Genomic DNA, 7,401 nt, shown 5'->3' with positions numbered 1-7,401 from the left:
AGCACCACCTCTGTCTACCCAGCGGCGATGTTTGAAACACCGCACCAGGTTTGATCGTTTGAGGCTGAGTCAACCTAGGGCTCAGAAACCGGTTCAGATCATCGTCGCTCGTGGTGGACTTGAGCGGGAATCGAACTCGGGTCTCTGCCGGGTTCGATTCGCTAACCACTCCCCACACGCTCTACGTTATACAAACTTAAAACAAAGATCCCCCGTGTAGCCTTGAACAGACTGTAGGGGCAAGTGCTGTTAGCGAGCACCTATGAAGGCCGGCACGGCACACGAGAGGGTGGGTAGCCAGCACCACGCCCGGCCGCCTTTGTCTCCCCGCCGCGGCGATGTTTACACACCGCACCGGGTACACGTTTGAGACTGAGTTGACCTAGGGGAGGCCCCGGGACCGGTCCAGATAATCGTCCGTGCTGTTGGTGGCCGTGAGCGGGAATCGAACCCCGCGTCGCCGGGTTCGTAGGGCAGCCACGCTAACCACTGCGCCACCGCTCCCCCCCCCCCCCCCCCAACACACGCGCACCTCAAATAATGATCACGGCAGCAGCAGTGGCAGGCGGCATCTTCGTCTTTCTAAGGGGCCGTCCATAAATGACGTCACGCGATTTTGGACGATTTTTTACCCCCCCCCTCGTCTCACACGGCGTCACAAAAAGTCAGACCCCCCCCCCCTCAAATATGACGTCACAAAGCTCTGCCCCCCCCCCCAAAAAAAAAACATATTTCCATTTTGAAAATAAACATGCTTCAAATCGCTTTAAACTATTGTCATTGTGGTGCGTATTTAATGTGGCGCTGCACTCTGATGTTGTAGGAGTGTTGTTATAACAATTAATGTTCTTATAACAATTCTATATTTATTTAAAGTCGCGCATTTTACGTGACGTCACATTTCTCACCCCCCCTTCGTCACACATCGTCACAAAAATCTGACCCCCCCCCCCCACCCCTATAGGTGCGTGACGTCATTTATGGACGGCCCCTAAGCCAGCGGCAGGAATAAAGGAGGGCGAGAGAGACAGAGAGACCCCGTTCTCGTTGGATATGTGTCGTGTTAGGGGGGGTGGGTGGTAGGCCGTGATGAATGTGGGGTGGAGGTGGTGGGGGTCGCGTGAGCCCTCTCGGCCATTCACCCTCCTGGGCTCAGCCACGGCTTCAGAAAGGGCCTAATTAGGCGTGCGAAAAGAAGCATCTTGTTTCTTGCACGGAGATTAGTCGGGTAGCCCTGGCCGCCTCGGGAGGCGTGAATCACAAGGGGATTTCAAGGGGGTGGAGGAGGTGGAGGAGGAGGAGGGGTGGAGTAGCGTAAATGGAACGGACGCACGTGTCGCGTTAAACTATACAGCGACGACAATGAAGAAAACAAGCGATGGAACACCTCACTGATTATTGTGATGATGATGATGATTGTTGTTGTTGTGGCCGTGTCGGGTTTCACCGCCCGCTCCTCGTCCGCAAGGTGCGACCGGTGGCACCTCTGGGCTCGCTCGACATCAGTGGTGGTGGTGGTGGTTGTGGTGGTGGGTGGTGATGGTAGTTGGTGGTGGTGGTTGTGGTGGTGGTTGGTGGTTGGTGGTGGTGGTTGTGGTGGTGGTGGTGGTTGGTGATGGTGGGTGATGGTGGTGGTTGTGGTGGTGGTTGGTGGTCGTGGTGGTTGGTGGTGGTGGTGGTTGTGGTGGTGGTTGGTGGTTGGTGGTGGTGGTGGTGGTTGGTGGTGGTGGTCGTGGTTGGTGGTGGTGGTTGGTGGTCGTGGTGGTTGGTGGTGGTCGTGGTTGGTGGTAGTGGTTGGTGGTTGTGGTGGTGGTCGTGGTTGGTGGTAGCGGTGGTGGTTGACGGTGATAGTCGTGGTTGGTGGTGGTTGTTATGGTTGGTGGTGGTCGTGGCTGATGGTGGTGGTGGTCGTCGTCGTGGTTGTTGGTGGTAGTGGTGGTCGTGGTTGTTGGTGGTAGTGCTCGTGGTTGGTGGTGGTTGGTGGTGGTGGTGGTTGGTGGTAGTGGTGGTCGTGGTTGTTGGTGGTAGTGCTCGTGACTGGTGGTAGTGGTGGTGGTGGCTACAAACGCAGCGCTGGCGACGTGATGGCTGCATCACCCAGCACGCTGTCTGTAGGGGCAGCAGCGAGTATTGGTCGATCACCGCACGAGCGCACGCAAACACAGACGATGGCAACACAGCAAGTGTCCACCTACACATCGTATTCATCACCGCCGCAGCCTTCATTTGCTCATACCGGGATCGATCGGAAAGTTTCCGCTCACCGCTTTATGACGCCCTTCATGGTGTTTTTTGTTGGGGGGGCGGGGGGAGGCGTTCATCTTGACAGTCGCAAACTTCTATCGGTGGGTACTCCCCCACCTTTCGTGCCAAGACGTCTGGCGTGCATGGAAAAAGTGATGCCAAAATCGCCCTCTAGAAAAGGGTTCCCCTTCCACCAGCAGCAGCGTTAGCAAAGCAATTGCATGGGCTGCGCTTTTACCCCCCCCCCCCCTGCGTTTTTTGACCGTTTTATTGGTCTAAGAATTCTTGGCGATCAAAATGTGCGGATATTTTATCACTGGGGGGGGGGGGCACCACAAGCGCGCAAGCTCCAACCCCGTCCGGTAAACAATCCCAGGGAGTCTTTTCCTGCGGCTCCGGCATCCTGCGGAGGGGCTCGCCTCGTGCACAGTCGCTCCATTCAGCGAGCTCTTGGCTGGCGTCTCGCGGGTTTAGACACGGCCCTGAGTCACCCACCGACAACATCGGCTGCCCACGAGTTCACATCGCCCGGCACCCGGAGCCCTGGGAGTTCACATCGCCCGGTGCCCGAGAGCTGAGCACCCGGTTCTCATGCCGAGTCTGGGAGGGCTCATACCTGGCGATGTTGTCTCAGCAGAAAGCTCTTTGGTTCTTTCGGTAAAGTCACGTATAAAGATAAAATAAGAAATTAAATACTTTTATATTTATACGTGACTTTACCGAAAGAACCAAAGAGTAATTCCTGCAGTCACGAAAGCTCCAAATTAAGTTTCAGCAGAATGCGTTCAAGTCGGTTTTGTTTAACCACGTGGGAACTCAAGAGAGTCACGTGTGCACGAGTGACGTGGACTTCACCGAAATGATAAAAGCAAGAACATCAGAAGGAAATAGCAATCATAGCCAAACCAAGCAAATAGCAATCAGAGTAAAGAAACAATGAAATATAAATTAGAGCAGTTACAACCAAAGAGTTAAAAAAAAAATCAGAGCGAGCAGTTACAAACCAAACATAAATCAGAGCAAAAATAAGCAGAGCCACCACCATGGGTACTATAAATTGGTGAGTGTGCATGTCGCGTTCAGTGTGTGGTGCCGCTGGTGGTAGTGGTGGGGGCGCCTAGGATTACAACCTTCTGCGCAGACAAACACTGGAACATGTCGCAGTCAGCCCGGGTCCATTATCAGCACCGTGCAGTGTCCTGTGATAAAGTCCAACACAATAACCAGCAGTTCTCGGGGACAAATCAATTCCTGCCACCCTTGTGCGAGTCTGTATCTGAACCCACGAGGTGATACCACTGCCCGCTCTCCATAGTTCGCTGACGAGTCTATGCGTCTCTATGTGATTTTATGGGTCTCTATGTGCTGCTGCTGCTGCTGCTTCCCCGCTCGTCCGCAGGTTCCCCTCCTCCTGGCTCCTCTGAGTCGTCCCCTCTCTCTGTGTCGTAGCGAGCAAGGGCAGTGATAAACGTTGACAATTATTATCATTCTATGTAATAATGAGAAGATGAATTCAAATTCAGGATCTTTATTTTTTCTAGAGGAATCCGATGAGCTATAAAGCGCTTTTTCACAATATCCACATAAGTGATTGTGCAATGTGGGATCTGTCTGCAATGCCCGCTCTGACAAAGTCTCACTTGAAAGTTCCACGCCTAATTAAAATCTCCGCGCTGAATTAAAATCTCCACGCTGAATTGAAAGCTCCACGCCTAATTAAAATCTCCGCGCTGAATTAAAATCTCCACGCTGAATTGAAAGCTCCACGCCTAATTAAAATCTCCACGCTGAATTAAAATCTCCGCGCTGAATTGAAATCTCCACGCTGAATTAAAATATCTATGCTGAACTAAAAAGCCCCGCGCTTAATCGGCACCGCGATTGTGCGCGTCACCGCCTCGACTCTGATTTCAATCACGCCGCGTCCACTAGAAGTGATCTCGCGCATCAAGAAAAATGTAATGGGCGACGTTTCGGGCAATTACACTTGTTCATAGCAGGTAAATATAACACTGTGTAAACAGTGGCAAAGCAAATACAAACATTATAAGCGTAAACGAATGTGCTATAAAAAAGGGCCATTGACCGAAACGTCGCCTATTATAATAATCTTTGCACATGAATATTCATAAATCCCACTGATGACTCATTTATCATTTTAAACTCAATCATTCATGTCTTCCACCCCACCCCACGTACGCATGCATGCATGCTGAACTTCTTTCGCACCGTACGTAGCCAACCGCGCCACCACCAGCAGGACCACCGCAGCACCTCCTGCCAACAGCCCGTCCCGTCTGGGTGGACCCTTGGGCGCAGTTGCACCGCCTGCACACTCAGCTCGGTCGAGATTTCTCCCATGCCCTCCTCGCCCATTTGGTGGCGGTGGCGGTGTGGGTGGTTGCGTTGGGGGGGGGGGGGTGTTCCAATCTGCGGCTGATGAACGCGGAGAAGGAGACCTCGCCAGGGTGATGGTTCTTGCAATCCATCCCTCCCATCCCCCGCACCCATCACTCTCTCTCTCTCTCACTCTCTCTCTGTGTGTGTCTCTGTGTCTCCTCTGCCGCCTGTCTCTCTCGCCAATGGGCGGATTAAGTGACTGGTATAATGGGAGGGCGCCCCCTACACCACAGCCACGCGATTTTAATGAACTCCCATTGTGGCGGCTACACATCAATGTAACCCCCCCCAGCCCCGCCACCCCTCCACACACACACAGATAAAGACACAGATCCCCCGTGTAACCTATATGAGCTGTTGGGGCAAGTGCTGTTAGTGAGCATTTATGAAAGACGCCCAATGGCACGACACACGACGAGGTGGGTGGCCAGCACCACGCGCTAGGCCGGCCTTTGTCTCCCCGGTGTGCTGAATGTTTACACACCGCATCAGTTACTCATTTGAGGCTGAGTCGACCTAGAGGAGGCCCAGGACCAGTTCAGATAATCGTCACAGGGAATCGAACTCGATTTGCCGGGTTCGTAGCGCAGCGCGATCACCGCTACACCACCGCTCCCCACCAATTCCCACGTGGCACACGCGCGCGCACAACAAAGGTCCCCCGTATAGCCTTTAATAGACTATTGGGGCAAGTGTCGTTTGCGAGTCTCAACCTACAAAGGCCAACACGTGGAGAAGACCGAACAAGGAATGACACCGATGGGTCGTTCGCTCTCCAGCTCTGCCTGGTATGGAGTCAAAGATCGCGCTGTTTAAAAATATAAAGCGATTCTCGTGTCTGGAATTCTAAAAAAAAAAACTTCCTTTGCCTCTTAGCATCGAGGCAAACCAAGCAGCGCCAGCCAGATGAACTAATTTCTTTCGAACTGAGTTTTGTTGTGTATTAGTTTATTCTTGATTTGATGCTTTCGTGACTGCAGGAATCCATACTCTTTGGTTCTTTCGGTAAAGTCACGTAGGTAGAAAAATAAAATGAGTGTAGCTCACATTAACATCACTAGCCCAGGCCACTTCTTTATAACCCTTGGGCTACACCCATTTCAAACCTTTTAAAACAGTCAGCCTCAGCAGCAGACCACGCTTTCTCACCTAATGACTGACGCTTGTGTTGCGCCCGAAACGTGATTTATTCTATTTTAAACCTACGTGACTTTACCGAAAAAAACAAAGAGAATTCGTTTATTGTTCTCCCTCCCCCCCCAACGCACCTCCGATTTGCACGGTTGGCTACGTACGGTGCAAAAGAAGTTCAACGCACACACGGTATCATTGGACCTTTTTTGCCAGTGTCAAATATTCAGATGCGTGCATTGGCTTTGTGCTTCTCTCCTTTTGGCGTTCTCTGGTCTAACGCCGATGAGACCAGGCCATAGAGAAGGGCTGTTTCACGTGCAGGCCAAGCAGTTTCAAAGACAACGCGAATATTTATCGGAGCATGTTTTGTTTGCAAGTTCGCCACCAGCACCGTGTGTGGTTCATGCAGAAACGTGATTACTCTTAGTTTTTTCGGTAAAGTCACGTAGGTAAAAAATGAAATTAAAATTAATACAAATAAAATAATAAAAATCACGACTTAATACAGCAAATCTGCCTGTGACGGTCCCACCTGATAACGGAGACTTGTGTTGCCTCCGAAACGTCGTGATTTTAATTATTTCATTTTTATTAATTTTTATTTCATTTTTTACCTACGTCACTTTACCTTGCAGTCACGAAAGCTTCACATCTAGAAAGAAACGTGATTCCTTGGCGTCTGACCATCTTAACACCTCCTGTTTTATCGCCAGAGAGGGTAAAACCCCTATTCTTATTTTGCATACGTACGGCGCATGCGGATAAGCAGCGCGCCTAATCTGGATGGCATCAGCGCAGCGGCGGGCACGACGGTTAATTGAAAGATCACAGTGCTAATGGTAGACGCGACCATTTCCTTCTGAATGAGTTTGGCCAAAATAAACACACGGGGGAGTTGGGCTCTTTCATAAGCCAAAGCGGCCTTCGGAAATGAACGTTTTGCAGCAGCAATTTTGGGTATTTTTGTGCGGGGGGAGCAGGGCAGGGAAAAAAAAAAGCCCTGCCTGATTTTAACTTGACTGCCTTTCGTCGGCCTGTCAAACAAACGCTACTGCCATAATACATAATACAGGATTCTTTTGGGGGATTAGATCGCGTAAATATATACATGTGTCGTTAAACCCGCCACCACCCGACACAGCCAATTCGTAACATTGCGTCACGTAAACAGCACGTGGCCAACCCGTTACTTGTGCGGCAAGTGCTGTTAGCGAGCACCTATTAAGGCCGGCACGGCACACGATGGGGTGGGTGGCCAGCAACACGCCCGGCCGCCTTTGTCTCCCTAGCGCCGATGTTTACTACACACCGCACTCAGGTACTCATTTGAGGCTGAGTCGACCTAGGGGAGGCCCATGACCGTTTCAGATAATAGCCACTGGTGTTGGCCGTGAGCGGGAATCGAACCTGGGTCGCCGGGTTTATAGCGCAGCGTAGCGCTAACCGCTACACCACCGCTCCCACATGCAGTGGTGTAGCGGTTAGCGCGCTACGAGAGAGACACACACACGCACACGCGTGCAAACTCCAAACACACAAGAGGCGTCAGGGTCCGGGATCGAACCCACGGCCCTCCTGTACACCGGGCGAGGGAGTGACCATCTCGCGTCGTCCCAGCGGTTC

This window comes from Lampetra planeri, chromosome 57 (genome assembly GCF_965212315.1).
Source record: "Lampetra planeri chromosome 57, kcLamPlan1.2.h2, whole genome shotgun sequence".
Taxonomy (NCBI): Eukaryota; Metazoa; Chordata; class Hyperoartia; order Petromyzontiformes; family Petromyzontidae; genus Lampetra; species Lampetra planeri.
The sequence above is the reverse complement of the archived record's forward strand: the minus strand, read 5'-3'. Positions refer to the sequence as shown.